Source organism: Lagenorhynchus albirostris, chromosome 10, assembly GCF_949774975.1.
Source record: "Lagenorhynchus albirostris chromosome 10, mLagAlb1.1, whole genome shotgun sequence".
Taxonomy (NCBI): domain Eukaryota; kingdom Metazoa; phylum Chordata; class Mammalia; order Artiodactyla; family Delphinidae; genus Lagenorhynchus; species Lagenorhynchus albirostris.
Genome location: NC_083104.1, coordinates 19,006,641 through 19,026,292, shown reverse-complemented (window position 1 = coordinate 19,026,292; position 19,652 = coordinate 19,006,641).

Sequence of the window (19,652 nt, the reverse complement as noted above, 5' to 3'; positions counted from 1 at the left end):
AACCCCAAGGTCACCCAGTTAGTGAGAGAGCCAGGATTGGAACATACGTATTCAGGCTCCAGAGTCTAGGCTTCTAACTGCCAGTCTCTACTGCCTCTCTAGCTGGAAAACTAACAGGTCCACATAGTAAAAATAAGAAAATGAATAGTAAGTCTCCTTCCCTCCCAAGGCTATCAGTCTTCTTGCCCAGAGGAAACCACTGTTAACAGTTTCCTTCCGGAAAAATGCACGTATGCCTGTAAAGGCATATATCTACAAATATAAATTGTATACCTACTACCTATATCTTTTATAAAGAAATAGAAGCATTTTATACCACTGCCGCACCTCCTTATCTTAACTGACATTATACATTTGAAGACTTTCATATCAAAACATATAAATCTACTTCTTTTTAAGGACTGCAAAGTAATCCATTCTAAAGAAGTAATGTAATTTAATTCACTAGCCCTCAAGATTTATTTGGTTTGCAGTCATTCTCTTTGATAAATAATGCTACCATAAGCATTTTTATATTTAATGTCTTTCCTCAACTGCACAAGTTTATTTCAGAATAAGTTTGGAGAAGAATTTTTGCCTGTGTCTAAAATTGCTAAATTACATTGCTAAATTACCATGCAAATGGTTACATGCATTTATATATAATTGATTTATAAATAATGGCTGATTCTGAAGTTTTATATTTACTTAGTGACATCTTTAATCTTTATATAAAATTCTAAGGCATTGGTAGAAAGGGAGTTTTTGCTTTCTATTGATTAGAACTAGTCAAACTGTCAAGTTTAGCTTCTCCCTTATGTTCTGTGACAATACTCTCAGCAAGAAAGGAATATTTTGAAAGTTTTATCTGCAGTTTCTAAAAGAGAGTATGCACCACATGATAAATTACTTTCAGAATTTAGAACTAGCAACAGTCAGGCAATTTGTCTTTATTGAATATCAATTATGTACCTCCCTCTCTTTTTGCTTTGGCTTCCAGGATGCTCGAAATTACATCTGCTGTTCCATCACAACATCAATATTAACCAATGAAAAAGCATCACTATTTTTATGTTAATATATTCCTATTTTATGTTAATGGTCCAGTTGCACGTGTGCATCTTATACCGTGAACCCCTCAAATCTATTTTGGAAGCAGGTGATATACAAAAAATATAAAATTTAAATCACCTTAAGATTAATAAAAGAAGTCAGGCAACATGACTAAGGTGAGAAAGCAAGGAGGGAACAATGGGCATTACTTTCGTTCCCTTCCTGTCTGAAATGTGTAAGAGACTTAACTCTTGTTATCACTCTTCAGAATCACCCTTAGAAGATAATAAATGAGGAAAATTCCCCTCATCTTTCCCACTTTGCAACTGGGCAGCAGGAATTCCAATAATTTCAGGGTAGAAAGGGAACTTGGAGATTACCTACGCACACCCATCATATTACAAATGGAGAAACTGAGGCCCAGAGAGGTGAGGTGACTTACCCGAGGCCACAGCTCTAGGAAATAACACAGGCAGGACTAGAACGTGGGTAGCTTGAGATCCAGGCCAATGTGCTCTCCCACTGCGTAACACGCAACTCAGACAGCTTGGGGCGGCAGGAGGGAGGAAGAGAAGGTGACCCCACAGCCCCTAGCAATGAAAGCAACAAAAAAGACTTGAGGCACTCATAAATAATTAAGCAGTGAGCTGCAGCAGCTACTCCCCTCCCTTCCAGCATCCAGTCACCAAGGCAACTTGGGCAGGGTGCCTGCTGGTTGCCTAGTAACAGTGTGGTCTGCTCCCCTGACATGCTCCCTAGGCATCAAAAAGGATTTGAGAGCCGGAAAGAGCCTTAGACAGGGACCACTACTCCAACACCTTCATTTTCCAAATGGGTAAATAGAGGCCCAGAGAAGCCGAGTAACCTGCCCAAGGTCACACAGCTACTCAGAGGCACAGCCAGTCTCCATTTCTAGTTGCTTTCCATTGCACTATGGCTGCCTCAGGGACATTGCAGATGGAGGACAGGAGATCTCTCCACAGTTCCTAGAACAAGAAAGTAAGATGGAGAGAGCAAGCAAGAAAGAGACGGAGACCTTCAGCTTTCATATGCAATTAACAGGAGCTGGTAATCCCATCGGCCAGACTTTCATCATCACCATGGCAACATGGGTGAGGTGGGTACTGGTTGCCTAGTAACAAGTGGTCCTCTGTCTTCCACTCACATCCGGCTCCCTGGGAGTCACAGGAACAGTTGAATGTTGGAGCTGGAAGGGAAGGCAGGGATCCGAACTCAGTCTCCTCCTTTGACTGAGGTTCAGGGCCACTGTACAAGGTGACACAGCCACAGAGCTAGCTAGTGACAGGGACTCGTTGGATAGCCAGCCTTTCCTGAATTCACTCTGTTTACTGCTGTCACAGCACTGTGGAAAGGGAAGCTTCACTCAGTAAAGACAAAACGTGGCAGGGGAATGGCAAGTGGTCCCCAGGAGGTATTTCTACTGCTCGTCTAAACGGTGGCAATTCTGCACACGAGGCCTGGCACACAAGGGGCACTCCGCACAGTATGAAACACAGGGTCTCTAAAGTCAGAACATCTGAGTCAAAAGCCAGTTCTCCCCAAACCTGGAAAGCTTCTTATCCCTCTGCACCTCTGTCTCCACATCTAAGAAATGGGTATCCTGATAGTCCCTACCTCTCGAGATGTCATTAGGATTAAATGAGAAAACGTACACATCAAGCGCCTGGTATACAGTAAAGATGCAGTAAATATTAAGCAGTCATTTATTCCACTTTCAGTAAATATTTGTGGCATGTCTGCTATGTAAATGCCACTGTTCTAGGGTCTTGAGATTCATGAGCGAGCAATACAGACAAAAGAAATCCCTATTTCAGGAAGCACACTTTGCAGTGGAATGAATATTTGATATACACACACACACACACACACACACACAATACATATATCTATTTGTTTGTTGAATGGGTGGAGAAACTCATTGGCAATATGCTATGTTTATGTTACTGGGCTCCTTCTCTAAGACTGAAGAGTTTCCTGTTTACAGGGTGTGATGCTATAAATATGCAGGCCTGTCTTGTATGTGGAAACTCCCGACGTTTTCCTTTCTTTTAAAAGCTCGGAGGAAAAAGGAAGGCAGTGGCCACTAGATGGCAGACCTGTCTCCCCAGATACTGGGCCTGGAGGCACAGGCCAGGGGCACAGACTGTGACAGACACTTCCAGCAAAGGCAAGGGCTGCGGTTGGTCCGTCCCAGGGCAAGGCTAGGAGGAGTGCGGGAGACTAGAAACGCCTCTGGGACACTGGGGGTGTAAGGGGAGACCGTAGTGTGGTGTGAGAGTGATTGCTTTAGTGAGACTGAATCCTGCCTTCACCAAGACCTTGCCCCAGGTAAGCTGTGTGACCCGGGGAAGTTTTATTCACCTTGCTGAGCTCCAGATTTCTCCTGTGGAACAAAGAGGTAATAACAAGAGCTCCCTCTTGTTGCTGCTTTGAGGCATGCATGAGAAAACATGTCTAAGGCACCCTGCAAGCTGTACATCGCAAAAGCTCAAGCAATGTTACAGAATCTAAAAGACCCCTGAAGGTCTGGTTCAGGGTTGCAAGTGGAAGAGAGAGGGCTAAGGGAAAGAGCACTTATTAAAGCCCTTGTGATGAGGAGACGGCGGTCCTCCCAGTCACTGGGCTTGGAAATTGTGGCACTGAGGTTCGGTTGTCCCACCTTCCACCTCCCTGCCCACCCATCAGCCCCAGAGTCCTTGTCCTGTCTTCCTGCCCTTGCACTGCTCTTCCTCTTTATTCCCAGGGGTGGCACCCGCCCCCGGGCCTCACCTGCTGAGGTCCAGCCAAGCACATTAGTCTCCCTGCTTCCGGCACCAGCCTCCCTCCCACCCGCTGTGGGACAGCAGCCTGAGCAATTGTCCCCAAACACCCGTTTGAGCATGTCTGAAGTTTTCCACTGGCTTCTTACAGCTCTTGGGAGAAAGCTCAGACTCCTTCCGGTGGGCACCAGGGCTCACCACCTTCTGGATCCTTCCTGCCTTTCCAAGTCCGTGGCAGCGTTGAGGCATCGGCCCCTGTTGGTTCCTCTCCTGAACCTCCAGCCCCTCCGTTCTGCACAGCTGTCCCTTCTCCCATGCAGGCCTCCCGGGCAGCCTCTTCCCCAGCCTCCCCCTCTACAGCAAGTCGCCTCCACCCCTGATCCTTTCCTTCCCAGCATGTGTCCCAGCCGCACTGACCTAGCGCATCCCACACCAGAACATCCGGTCCCAGAGGGCCAGGCCCCTGTTCTGCTCTGCTGTGTGCCCACGGCCGGCCATATATATGACACATCGCCAGGAGCTGTTCAGTAAATGAACTGGGTATACAACAGCTACTGCTTGAAAGGAACAGTCTGTGCATTCATCTCCCAGTTTCTAGACTTTCTCCCCGGTCAGTGTATCCTCTCTGGGGATAGCACATTAGTTTTCCTAAAAAGCAACTCCTACTGTTGGGCATTTAATTTGTTACCAAGGTTTGTGTCCACTATGTGCCCTCCCCTCCCTGCAATAAATATACTCTGCAAACCACTGACTCCTTATCGAAGACTAGTTATTAATGCTCCCCCAGGCCCATCAATCAGCCAGAGAGGTGAGGATGACTCAGATGAGAAACGGGACCTGAAGAGGAAGGCCAGCAGGCTTCCACATGGTCTTTGGAAGTTTTTAAAGGAGAGGAAAAGATGCACAGTAGAGAGGCAAGGTGAGCTGCCCACACTTAACAGCTGGGTGATTTTGGAAAACTGAGTCAAGCTCTCTGCATCTCCTTTTTTCTCACTTGAACAGTGAGTGCCCCGCTAGTCCCTGCCTCGCCGTGCTGCCTGGAGGCGAGGCTCTGCGTGAGCCCTTAAAGTGCCCCGCGAGTGCTGGGCACTGTTTCCTGATGCCCGTTCCTGGCGGGGAGAGCCGCACACTTCCTGTGCTTGTTTGAACACAGGTGTTCTCCTTTGCACTCTGGAGAGTTAGAGAAGAATGTGTAGAGCAACCGACTGTCCTGGTTTGCCTGGGACTGGGGCACGGAAAGTCCTGGAAAACCCCTCCTTGGTCCTCGGCAAACCGGGGCGGTTGGTCTTGCTAGGGGCACGTCCACGGAGCACGGGCTGTTGCACGTGGCTTGCCACGTCCATCATGGAGGCCTCCAGTCCCCAGAGCGGCTGAAAATTGCTGGCATAGTGGGAGTGTATTGCTGGTAGAGTGACCAGCAACCAGCTGGTCACTTCTTCACGGCTAAGAAGCTCACTGCTTTACGGATAAGATTTCGTTTTGAGCTGTCAATTATGGCTCAGATATCGCTAAGGGGAGCATTCTGCAAGCCAGTATTCTGAGGAAGGGCATCGTGCTTTCTATAGCTTTATGTTTAAACTTAAATAATCACATCATTCTATGGCTTAAGAAATCCTGATATAGAAAATATCAACTTCCTCAGCAAACTATTAGGAAGTGATGAGCCATGTTACGCAATGACCACCTGTACCTTATTTTCCATATTAGCCTAAGTTCCTTGAGGGTGGGAAGCCTACCTTTGTGGTCTCCACAGAACAGATGGCTCGTGTAGCGTATACTCAATAAATATTGGGGTGATGAATCCCTGTGTGATTAAAACATTCATGAAATGTTTTATAAGTCATGTACTTCTTAAGAGCTGAGTAGTCTAAAATTTGAGAAGCTATTATCAACTGATGGGCAATTAGAAAAGGAAAATAAGCAATTTTTGAAATGAAACCACATTACTTGTTTTCTAAAAAACCCCCAAAAACCTGTAATCGCATAAAATTCTTAGAACAATAACTACCGTGTGCAAAGTGCTACATTAGGAATCACGAAGATGCTTTCAAACAGCATTTTAGGCCAATGAAAGCTTACACAGTCAATCTCTTACCATCAGCAGGAACTGCATGCTCCCAATAAAGAAAGATATTGTCAGTTTTTTACTTCTTTCCTGTTGATTTTCATTTGTTACATATTCTGTAGATAATGTTAATTTGCACGTTATGGTATTTCTTTAACAGTTTCTTGGTTTTTATGGTAAGATGGTGTCTTTTTCTGGGAAGTGAAGGATAGGCACATATTACTTACACAAAGTGTGTAACAAAATGTGGTCCCTAGTGGGAGTTATGAGCAACATGGTAGCCCACAGATCACCTTGCATGTCATAAATATTTACTATGTTGACAATGATCTTGGAGATAATTAAGAATCATTTTTGTCCTTTTAAAACCTTCTAGATCCCTCAGAACTAAACTCTGAATTATCCTAACTTTGAGTTGATTCTCTATCATTCCTAAATACCCAAGGGTCATCTTTTATATTGTATGAAACATAATCTTGTCAATAAAATACAGTATCATTTCTTTCATATGTTGCAAAAGCATAGTCAATGATGCAAATAATCTCCTATCTTTCATTCTGAGGGAAAACCATTAATAAGACCATACTCTTTGCAAGAATCGAAATTTAGCAGTAAGAGGGCACAAACCGTCCATAAAGGCAAGACATATATTAGCAGTAAGGAAACAAGCCTAATGAGTATAATGTCCAGATGGAAATGAATAACTGAATCATTCTCTGTCCAATCAAATAGCACCTTAATAAGTTGTTGCATCATCTCTGTTGATTTAATTTAACTGGAAGATAGGAGAAAATGAGTATGACCTGCAAAAATATCTTCATTTCCCATGCTCATTAACATTTGCCCTGTGCATCCCCTCCTTTTATTCTGAAGGTGAAGTTACCTCCAAAATGGTCTTTAGGTTTCTTTCCCTCAGAAGCAGCCCATGTCAAAAAAAAAAAAATAGCCCCAAACTGGAATGAAATTATTGAAATTAAAAGAAATGGAACCCCAGTGTAAACACTTCTCTTGCAGGCAAGCTGGTAAGTACAAGTTGTCATGGAAACAGGATGTATTCAAATTATACTAGGAATGACGTTCTTCATCTAACTAGGTGTTCATCTCCTCTAAATGGGGAGAAATTGTTGTAGCTGAAATCCATTATATTTCCTTCAAATCTGCCTTAAAAACAATCACTCCCTTTATTTTATATAGAACTACAAAGACACAGAGCCTCACTCTCATAAAAGGGAGAATTAAAACTACTTGCAAAAGAACTGGGGCGTAAATAAAAGGCATAAAATGAAAATGAATCCCATGATATAAATCTACTGACGCACAGTGAAGGGGTGAAGGATGGAAATCAGACAATATAATACCACCTTCATTAACAATAGGACATATTTTTCTTCTATAGCATTAGTGACTATGTTTTACAGAATGATCTAGGCCAGTTCTCTGGAAGTTGGGGTGATTTGTTAACAGGTGTACTGTCACTGCTGCTGATTACAGCACAGGCCCTTGTTAACTGACATGCATGTAAGAAAGACACAGAAGAAAGGCAAGGCTGTGATGAGCAGTCATTTCCCACTACTTACTAAGGCAATCATCAAGAAACACATGGTACAAGCTAATTTTGTGGGGAAAGATTCACAGCATGGGAGGCCCATGAAGTCACAATACATCTAAGAGGTAGCTGGAAATTCTTTTTGATCAAGATGTTCCTTTGGGAACATCCTGTAATATTTTTCAGGTGAAGATAATTTCTCTACCTCCTTCCAAAAGATGAAAAAAAAGATTTTTCAGGTTTTGCAGCCTGCAATGCTGAGGTCTCAACAAAGCCTTTGTCCAAGCACTTAAGACAATGATCATTCAAATTAAAATGCCAACAGTTACAAAGAACTCTTAAAACTCAACAATAAGAAAATGAACAACCTGATTTAAAAATGGGCAAAGACCTGAACAGACAACTTACCAAAGAAGATATACAGATGGCAAATGAGCATATGAAAATATGCTCAACATCACGTGTCATTAGGGAATTACGAATCAAAACAACAAGATGTGAGTACACACTGATTAGAATGGCCAAAATCCAAAACACTGACAACACCAAATGCTGATGAAGACTTGGAGCAACAGGAACTCTCTTTCATGGCTGGTGGTAATGCAAATGGTACAGCCATTTTGGAAGACAGTGGCGATTTCTTACAAACCTAAACATACTCTTACCATACGATCCAGCCATCATATTATTTGATATTTAGCCAAAGTACTGTAGTTGAAAATATGTTCACACAAAAATCTGCAGATAAATGTTTATAGCAACTTGATTCATAATTGCCAAAACCTGGAAGCACCCAAGATGTCCTTCAGCAGGTGAATGGATAAATAAACTATGGTACAACGATTAACTGGGTATTATTCAAGGATAAAAAGAAATGAACTATCAAGCCATGAAAAGACATGAGGAAGCTTAATTGCATATTACTAAGTGACAGAAGTCAATCTGAAAAGGCTACGTACTATATGATTCCGACTATATGACACTCTGGAAAACGGAAAAACATGGAGACGGTAAAAGGATCAGTATTTGCCAGGAGTTAGCGGGGAGGGAGGGAGGAATAGACAAAGAAAAGAGGAATTTTAGGGCAGTGAAACTACTCTGTACGGTACTCTAATAGCAGATACATATCATTATACATTTGCCCAAACCCAGTGAACGTACAGCACCAAGACTGAATCCTAATGTAAACGACAGACTTTGGATGACAATGATGTGTCAATGTAGGTTCATGGATTGTAACAAATGGACCTCTCTGGGTGGGATTTTGACAGTAGGGGAGGAAGTGCATATGTAGGGGTAATAGGAGTAACGGAAGTCTCTGTACCTTCTGCTCAATTTTACTGTCAACCTGAAGCTGCACTAAAAAATACAGACTACTTTAAAAAAAAATACCAACAGCAATAATAGCTACAATTTCACGACTGCTTAACTATGTTCCACATTTACTTATCTCAGCTATTCCACATATCAACCCTATGAGGTAGATACAATTATCACCCCCGTTTTACACACTGGAGGCTCAAAATGGTTAAAGAACATTCCCACAATTACACAGCAAGACGTACAGAGTTGAAACCCAAGTCAGTCTGGTTCCAAGCCTGTGCTCCTAACATGTACAAACTCTTCTCTTGAGGACAAGTTTCACCTCCCTGAAGACGTCTCTCTGTCATATGAAAAATGAGCTCGGCCTTTGACTTAGGGAAGGATTCGAATTATGCTCCCAAATGCTAAAAACAGAACACTGTGGAAAAAGTGTACAAAGACTATAGATGCTTATTAAATAAACAATACAGGACTAGTAAACATCAGAGTTCAACTACAAACTAACAGCTGTTTTAGCACTGGCTATAAATTTGGCCGAACCATCTGCTTCCAGAGAGGGACTGTTTAAGAGATATAAACCAACAGATCCAAGAATCTCAATGAACTCCAAATACCAAAAACATGAAGAAAATCACACCAAAGCAGAGCATAATCCAATTGTTCGATACCAGGAAAAAGATACGCTATGAACAGAGAAACAAAAATAAGGATTAGAGAAGAGTTTTCATGGGAAATAATACAAGCAAGAGGATAGTGGAGCAATCTCTTCAAAGTGCTGAAATTTAAAAAATGTCATCTTAGAATTCTGTGTCCAGTAACACATCTTTTCAGAGACAATGGAGAAGAAATATGCTTCCAGCAAGATGGAGTAGAAATGCTTTCCTCAGTTTTTCTCACAGAGTGCACTGAAAACTCCTAAACATTATATATGAAACAAACAGAAGGTTTAAAGAGGGTGGCACACCAGCTAGAGACCTTGGGACCCAAGGAATGACATGATGGTGAGTTCCTTGGGATTTTTTTTCTTTTTTTTTTTTTTTTTTTGGCCACGTATATCCCAGATTTGGAGCTGGAAAAGCTGACAACCTGGAAATGACGATGGGTACAGACAAGAAAAGCCCCAACAAAAGCCTTTCTCCCTAACCAAAGGACACGGAAAGGAGTAGCCAAGCAAGATAAAAACTTTTAGACAAGAACTACTCTACACCAACCAAACACCATGGGAAAGACTGTGACCCTACCTCTACCCAAGCCAGCAAGGCCAGGAGGGGAGCTTAGGCTTCTACCTTCACCAGGCAGAGTGGATCAAACAAACAATGACACGAGCAAAACCCCCGTGATCCTACAATATCCTATATACAAAAAACTCACTTCAAATACAACATGGTTAAATGGAAAGGAAAAGGATGGAAAAAGATATACCATGTAAATATGAATCTAAAACAAAGAAGTAAGAGCGGCTCTCCTAATATCAGATAAAATAGATTTCAGAGCAAAGTTTACTAGAGACAAACGACGTTACCTAAGGATGAAAGGATCAACCCACCAGGAAGACATAATGACTCCAAATACGTGTGCACCAAACAAAAGAGCCTCAAAATACACAAAGCAGACCCTGAAAGAGCCGACAGGAGAAAGACCATCCACAATTATAGTTGAAGACTTAAACACTCCACTCTCAGCAATTGATAGAACTATGAGACAGAACATCAGCACGGGTAAAGAAGAAATGAACAACAAAATCAGTCAACAATACCTAACTGAGATAGACCGCACTTTAGCAGAATATGCATTTTTTTCAAATGCTCTAGAATGTTCACTAATATAGATTACATCCTGGACATAAAACAAACCTTAACAACAACAACAAAAAGAGCAGAAAGGCAACAGGACAGAAGCAGGTTAAAAGTAAAAAGGATAGAAAGTCTATTTTTCTTTCTGCAGGTAATACACAAAAACTTTCAATTTAACAAATATTTACTGAGCACCTCCCATGAACAAAGACTATATGAGAAAAACTGTTAAGAAAATAAAAGAACTTCAAGAATTCATTCGAAACCACACACCCATGTACACACGCAAACACACAAATACAAGCAGACATCCTGAAATCCCAGGCATAGACTGTTAAGCAAAATTAGACATTACATTGATCCTTAGCTTGATTTTATGAGCATATCCTACCATGAAGTAATTTTTTAAATAAAAAAATAAGAGTAGATAGAAGATATACTGTGCCACTTCTAATCAAAAGAAAACTGGAGTGGCTATATTATTATCACACTAATTAAATTTCAGAGCAAAGAATATTACCAGGTCAATTAATAATATAAAGGAGTTACTTCATCAAGAGGACACAGCAATTCTAAACATGTTGCTCCTGACGATAACAGAACTCCAAAATACATGAAGAAAAAACCATTAGAAGTGCTAAGAGAAATATGAAAATCCATAATTATAGTCTGAGATTTCAACATCCCTCTCTCAATAACTGATAGAACAAGTAGACGGAAAATCACTAAGAGTATAAAATATTTCAACAACATTATCGACTGACTTGGCCGGACATTTATAGAACATTCTATTTAACAACTACACAATACACATTCTTTTCAAGTACACAAAGAGCATTTAAGTAAGACAGACCATATTCTGGGCCATAAAACAAATCACAATAAATTTAATAGAATTCAGGTCACATGCGTCTGTTCTCTGATACAATGGAATTAAATTAAAAATTAATAACAGCAATATCCCTGGGAATCTCCAAATATATGTAAGTTAATAACATACGTCTATATAACCCATGGTTCAAAAAAGCAATCAAAAGGGAAATTAGAAAGTATTTTCAAATGAATAAGTATGAAAACACATACATCAAATTTGTGGGAGGCTGCTAAAATAGTACTGAGGGAAAATTTTATAATAAGAATACTTAGAATAGTGGTCTCAAATCAATGAACTCAGCTTCATGTTAAGAAACTGGAAAGAGAAAACTGGACTCAAATTAAGTAAAAGAAAGGAAATAATAAAGATCAGAGTAGAAACCAATAAAGTGGAAAACAGAAAAACAACAGAGAAAATGAATGAAACCAAAATATAGTTCTTTGAGATTAAAAAAAACTGACAAACCTCTAGTCAGACTGTTCAGGAAAAAATTGAGAAGAAACAAACTACCAAAATCAGGAAAGAGATAGATGATATCAAGCAGACTCTACAGATAGCAAGGGAATTCTAAAGAAAACAAAGGGCTGATTAATAAGTCTCTGAAAATGAATTAACACTGGAGATGGAAAAATTCCTTGAAAGACACAAACTACCAAAGTTTACTCAAGAAATAGATACTAACTTGAATAGCCATATATCTATAAAAGAAATGTAATACGTAGTTAAATACCTTCCCACAAAGGAAATTCAAGGCTCAAATGGCTTCACTCGTGAATTCTACCAAATATTTAAGGAAAATATAATACCAACTACATAAATTATTCTTCTACACAAACTACACACACACACACACACAAAAACTGGAAAGGAGAGAATACTTTCCAACTCATTCTATTAGGCCAGCCCCACTCTGAAGCAAAAAACAGACAAACCAGTACAAGAGGAGAAAATTAGAAACCAATAACCTTCATGAATATAGATGCAAAAATCTTAAACAAAATCTTAGCAAGTAGAATATAAGAAAACATAAAAAGGATAATACATCATGACTAACTAGAGGTTCTCACAGGAATGCACATTGGTTTAACACTTGGGAGTCAATTAATATAATTCGTCATTTAACAAACTGAAATAGTAAATCATCTCAAAAGATGCAGAAAAAGCATTTGCCAATCCAACATTCATTCCTGATTAAAAAAAAAAAAACTCTCAGGGAAGTACAGATATAAGGGAACTTCCTCATCTACAGGTATCTACAAAAACCCACAGCTAATATCATGCTTAATGGTGAAAAACTGAATGCTTTTCCTCTAATATGGGGGAAGAGACTAATGAGGTCCATTCTCATCACTTCTATTTAACATTGTACTTATTGCCAGTGCAATAAGGCAAGAAAAAGAAATAAAAAGCATTGGAAAAGAAAAAGTAAAACTGTCCTTATTCACAGACAACACAATCATCTATGTACAAAACCTCATGGAATTTATCCCAAAAAGCTACTAGAATTAATAAGTGAGTTTAATAAAATCTCAGGATACAAGATCAATACAAAACTCAATAATATGTTTATATACTAGGATTGAAGAATGAGAAATGGAAGTTTTTAAAAATACCATTTATAATAGTATCAAAAATATGAAATACTTATGGATAAATGTGATGAAAGATGTGTAAGAACTGTACACTGATAACTACAAAATATTGCTGAAAGAAATTAAAGACCTAAATAAATGGAGAAATATACGTTGATCATGTATAGGAAGATGGAGTACTGTTAAGATTTCAATTCTCCCCAAATTGATCTATACACAATCCCAATTAAAATCCCAACAGGCTTTTTTGTAGAATTTGACAAACTGATTCTAAGATCTATATATAAATGCTAATAACTCAGAATAGCCAAAACATTCTGAAAAAGAACAAATTTGGAGAAATAACACTCCCTGATTTTAAAAGGTTATTGAAAAGCCACATTAATCAATACAGTGTAGTATCGCCCTCAAGATAGATGTAGATAAACTGAACAGAATAGCGAGTCCAGAAACAAGCGCACATATATATGAACAATTGATTTTTGACAAAAATGCAAAGGCAATTGTGTGAACAATAGTAGTTTTTCAAGAGAGGGATGGAACAATTGGCTATCCATATGCAAAAAAAAAAAGAACTTCAATCCATACCTCCCATACCTCATACCGTTTATAAGACTGAGCTTAATATGAAACATAAAATTTTAAGAAAATAAAACCTCTAGAAGAAAACGCAGAAGAAAATCTTTGTGACCCTGACTTAGGCAAAGATGTCTTAGATATGACAGCAAAATCAGATGCATAAAATAATTCAAAATGATAAACTGGACTTGGTGAAAATCAAAATCTTGTGCTTGTCAAAAGACACTATTAAAAGAATAAAAAGAGAAGCCACAGACCAAGAGAAAATATTTGTGAATCATATATTTGAAAAAGAACTTGACTCCAGAATATATTCTTAAAACTTTCAAAAATCAATAATAAAAATATATACAAATGGTATCATGATAAAAGGGCAAAAAGTTGAACAGATTTATCGGCAAAGAAGATACAGAGATGGCAGATAAGCACATGAGAAGATGCTCAACATCATTAGCCATTATTTCCAACCTAGGCGAATTCTATTCCCAGCCAAACTATCAATCAAGTATGAAGGTTAAAAAAAGTGCGGTTTCAGATATGTAAAATCTTACTGAGCTATATACACCACATAAAAATAAATGAAAAAAGGGCTTCCCTGGTGGTGCAGTGGTTGAGAATCTGCCTGCCAATGCGGGGGACACGGGTTCAAGCTCTGGTCTGGGAGGATCCCACATGCCACGGAGTAGCTGGGCCCGTGAGCCACAGCTACTGAGCCTGCGCGTCTGGAGCCTGTGCTCCGCAACAAGAGAGGCCACGACAGTGAGAGGCCCGCGAGCCGCGATGAAGAGTGGCCCCCGCTCGCCGCAACTGGAGAAAGCCCTCGCACAGCAACGAAGACGCAACACAGACAAAAAATAAATAAATTTATAAATAAAGAAATGAAAAAAGAAAGAAAGAGAAGGAAAGAAGAAGAAAAAGATGTGGGCTACAGGAAACAGGAGCTCTGACATAGGAAGGTAGTGAAGAGACAAACATGACGTTGAAGGGAAGTGCCAGGGCAACAGTCGTGCAGACGGCTGTTCAGATCAGATTGAAGAGAATGAAGGTTCCAGGAGAGATGTCTCCAAGGACAAAAATACAACCACCTGATTGGATGATGAGTTTGGCTGTAGTGAGTGAAACTGTATGGTTCTGTCAAAAAGTTTGAGTGGGGGTTTCCCTGGTGGCGCAGTGGTTGAGAGTCCGCCTGCCGATGCAGGGGACACGGGTTCGTGCCCCGGTCCGGTAAGATCCCACATGCCGCGGAGCGGCTGCGCCCGTGAGCCATGGCCGCTCAGCCTGCACATCCGGAGCCTGTTGCTCTGCAACGGGAGAGGCCACAACAGTGAGAGGCCCGCGCACCGCAAAAAAAAAAAAAAAAAAAATTGAGTGGGTTACAGGCACACATCACTTTACAGGGAGGAAAAACCACAATCATTAGCTCTAAGGAAAACAAAAAAGGTGTACAATTCACAAAATGTAGTTATCATGTATGATTCAGCTGTGAACTACACTACACAGGATGGAATTTTACAATTCCACAGCTCACTGATGCCAAGTTGACTCTAACTAACTTGTATTCATTAGAGTTCTATGCCTGTTAGGAGAGTGGCAGAAGGGTGGCAGCAGGGGGTGGGGTGGCTCTGAGAAATGCAGCTGTTAACTCATAATGTCTGTGACACTGAAATCAGACCTTCCTAAAATCACACGGAAGTCTAAGGAGAAATGTGCCAAAGTCATACCTTTTATGTGGCTTGTTTCACCATCAAAATCGGTCTGCCTTGTCTCCGAGGTAAGCCCCTTTTATTTTTGCAGATACTCTCCCTAACAGTGGTAAGAATTCTGGCCAGTGAAAGATTCTATACTTCATCTAAATCAAAACCCAGTGCAAAGCTTGGGGCGGGCGGAGGAAGAATTTATGTGTGTGGATGCGAATGTGTATAGAGAGTGGGTATTTTAAAGAGTTAAACGTTCATTTTTCATTACAAGAAAGTTATTGGATAACTAGTAAAACAGAAAATCAAGAAAGAGTAGGTACATCCCTAAAGGTGTGTCTTATGGGCCTCAGTACCATAGCTTAGACCATTAGATAAGGATGTACTCCAAAAATCTGTATCTTAAAAATTATAGTCTCTATAATTCTCTAGAATAGAAAATAACAATCAATGCACTATTTGATTTTTGAGTAAATAAGAGAGGAGGGGGAGGAGAGGATTATAGAAGTAGTAGCTCTGATATCTACTAATTATATCATGATTCCACACACAGGAAGAGGACGTTTAAGCAACAGGTTTGATCCTATCATCTTTGGCACTCACAGTAGCACCCTTGTCCTGATAGTTGCATTCCATCTTTCGAAAGCAAAATTTAGGATCACAACATGATTTAACCCTAGAGGGAGTTGAAGGGGCTATTAAACATCATATAATAGAAAAGAGAGGGGCCACATAAAAGGCTTTTTTCTCACTTGCAGCCATGGCTATAACTCTTTGAAAAAAATATACTACCAAAATATCAAAAGTGAGATTTTAAGTGGTGACAAGTGTATATTTTTGTTTCTTCTAAATGTTAGAAGTGTTCATTTTCAAACGATTAAAATACCGCCTATAGCATAATGGTTTTTCTCAATTCTGTACCAAGTAATACAACCTTCAGTTTAGTATTTATTTATAAGATGTTGATAGGTTTTTTTTCCCCTCAATTATGTATTAGTCAACGCAGCCCTATATGTGTATTTATTAAGAATTCAGGCTTTCAGGCCAGGTAGACCAGACTTTAACCTTGCTTTACCACTATAGACTATGTAATTAACTGCTGTAATTAACATAAGACTCAAGGTTCCTCATCTGTAAAATGGGGGTACAGGGTTTTGTAGAAGTAAACTAGACAGTGTATGCAAAACACCTTGGCGCACTAATGGATCTAAAAAAAAAAAAACATCTTTCCCAATGGGTAGACACTGTACTGCAAAGCTAGTGACTGAATAAGAATTTCTTAATCCCTCCTCCCAAGTTCATTTCGGCATCAAAGCATGTAAATACGGAAGCAAACCAAAGACACAACCCTTGTACACATAACCTTATGGCAAGACATACTGATTTCTGTGACCAACCCCAGGGAAGGGCCCGAGAGTTCACACCTTAAAGGCTTACATACACTCAGGAAGCAATGAGGAGTCCATGTCACATTCTAGGCCGGCAGCACTCTTTTGATAAGGATACTTCCTAAGGTTACAGAGGTGACCTGACTTTAATATGAAATATGGGTTTTTTTTCACAATTATGTTACTTGCTTAGGACATCCAGAGTTGTGCAACTATCACTACCTAATTTTAGAACAACTTCATCACCCCCAAAACAAATGCTCCAATACTCATTTGCAGTCACTCTTCAATCCCCTCTACCTCAAGTCCCTGGCAACTACCAATGTGCTTTCTGTCTCCACAGATGTGCCAACTCTGGCCATTTTATAGAAATGCAAGTGTACAATACATGGTCTTTTGCATTTGACTTCTTCCACTCAGCATAATGTTTTCAAGGTTCGTCCATGTTGCAGCATATGTCAGTACTTCATTCCCTTTTATGAGTGTGTAATATTCTACTACGTGGAGAATTCACATTTTGTTTATCCACTCATCCACTGACAATTGGATTACTCCCCCCTTGGCTAGTATGAGAAATGCTGCTATAAACATCTGTGTCTAAATTTTATGTGGACATGTTTTTATTTCTCTTGGGTATATACCTAGGAGTGGTATACACTGCTGGGTCATAGGTAACTCTATGTTTAACTTATGACAAATTTCCTAACTATTTTCCAAAACAGCTGCATCGTTTTATATTTATACACCAGCATTGTATGAGGTTCTAATTTCTCCACATCGTCGTCAACACTTGCTATTTTTTTGATAACAGCCATCCCACTAGGTGTGAAGTGGTATCTCACTATGGCTTTGATTTGCATCTTTTTAATGATTAACGATGGTAAGCATCTTCCCATGTATTTATTGGCCATTTGTATATCTTTTTGAAGAAATGCCTATTCAAATCCTTTGCCCAATTTTAAACTGGACTGTTTGGCTTTTTACTGTTGATTCATAGGCATTCTTTATATATTCTAGACACAATTCCCTCATCAGACATATAACTTGAAAATACCTTCTCGCATTCTGTAGGTTGTCTTTTCACTTTCTTGAAGGTGTTCTTTGAAGTGCAAACTTTAAAAATTTAATAAAATCCAATTTATCTATCTTTTCCATTTTTTGCTCATCCTTTTGGTGTCATATCTAAGAAACTATTGCCTAATCTAAAGTTATGAAAATTCACCCCTATGTTTTCTTCTAAGTTTTACAGTTTTAGCCCTTACATTTATGTCTAGGATACATTTTGAATTAATTTTTGTACATTATATTTGTGAGGTAAGGGTCCAACTTCATTTTTTTGCACATGGAGAAAACTGTTAAAAGAGTTTTCACTAAACCATATTTTGCTTATTAGAAGTGTGACAGTATGCCATGCGTGTACACATGAATGACATATTCAGTCACTCATTCAACAAACATATACAGCAAGGACAATATTTTGAGATATGACCTGATCATTTTTCTTCCTGTTTTTCCCTTTCCTTCCCCACACTGAAGCAGATAGCAGGGTCCGGGCTTCCTCGCCAAGGAGAGGTTTACGGAAGGTAGCTTCCTGACTTTTGTTCTCCCAAACACCTAAATTCTGGGACCACCGATTCCCAGGAGAACTGACCAATTACACTATCCAGAAGAACAGAAAGAACAGTATTCCCCAATGCTGGAGTAGACAGGGAGTCCCCAGAGACGAAGGCAGAAGGGAGGAGCGAGAGGGTACTGAGAGAGGGGATCTGCACTGGGTTTCCCAGACATACAGCTGAGAGACACCTAATATGATATATATTCTCAGCCCCTATTCTCACACCCCAAGTCTGGCATGAGACAGCTAAGAATCACCAAACCACAATGGCTTATAAGGACAGAAAAAACATGGCTACAACTGAGCAAACATCACTGACCTCCCATACACACGCACACGCTACCCTGAATGACTGTGTGCCGGGCCATCTGGGCACTAGCCTGGAATTACGGCACATCCCAAAGAAGCAAAGGTCCATGATGAAACGCCAGAAGCACCAAATTTACATGTTTTTCTTCACCATCAATGCAAAATGGCAACTCAGTCAGAAATTAAGTTTCTACGAAGCAGTTATATTTCTGGCACCCTTGATTTTATAGACTGACATTCACACCTGCCACACAAATACTGAGACATATATATATACACATATGTGTGTGTGTGTGTGTGTCTGTGTGTGTGTATGGCATCCTCCTAGGCTAGATTGAGAATATAAAAGTCAATCAAGCCATGGTTAGCCAAGGCATTTATAGTCTAGTAAGAGCAAAAAATGTATTTACCATTTATTACACACCACCTGGGCGCACACCTTGCGTTACACTCTTTTTTTGTAAATGGATCGCATTTAATGGAATCTTCCTCGCAAAAGGCCTTTGAGGCTCAGAATTTCAGAGGAGGTAAAGGACTTGGCTAAGGATACATGTTAGTAATTGATGGGACTCGGATATGCACTGAGATATATTTAACTTCAAGTCCATTTGCAGTCCTGAAGTTACGACTCCCTCCCATGGAGAGGCCAATCTAAATAATATCCTTTGATAACTCAGCATCCATTGGACATAAATTTTGTTTTCTAAGAGTTGGGATGAGACTAAGTCAAACCAACCCCCTCTAACTTGATGCTCAACATGCCCATTGGCAGATGACTAGCCAGAAGCCTGAGGCTGGACAGGAGACATCAGCCAAACTGTCTCCCGTGATGATGGGGACCATGGCCTTGATTGAATCTGTCAAGGTCTGTCAACCAGTCTTCCAAACAGCAGACTTCCATTACCATTTACATCACCTACATGTGCAGCAAAGAAGTAACAGAACTAATTTGGGGTGGAAACCCCAACTTTTCTATCTATGTGCAAAAGGAAGCAATTTTTCTTAGAGGGAAGAATCCCACCGAGCTGTTATGCTTTGAGATGCTAGCACTCAAATTGGTGC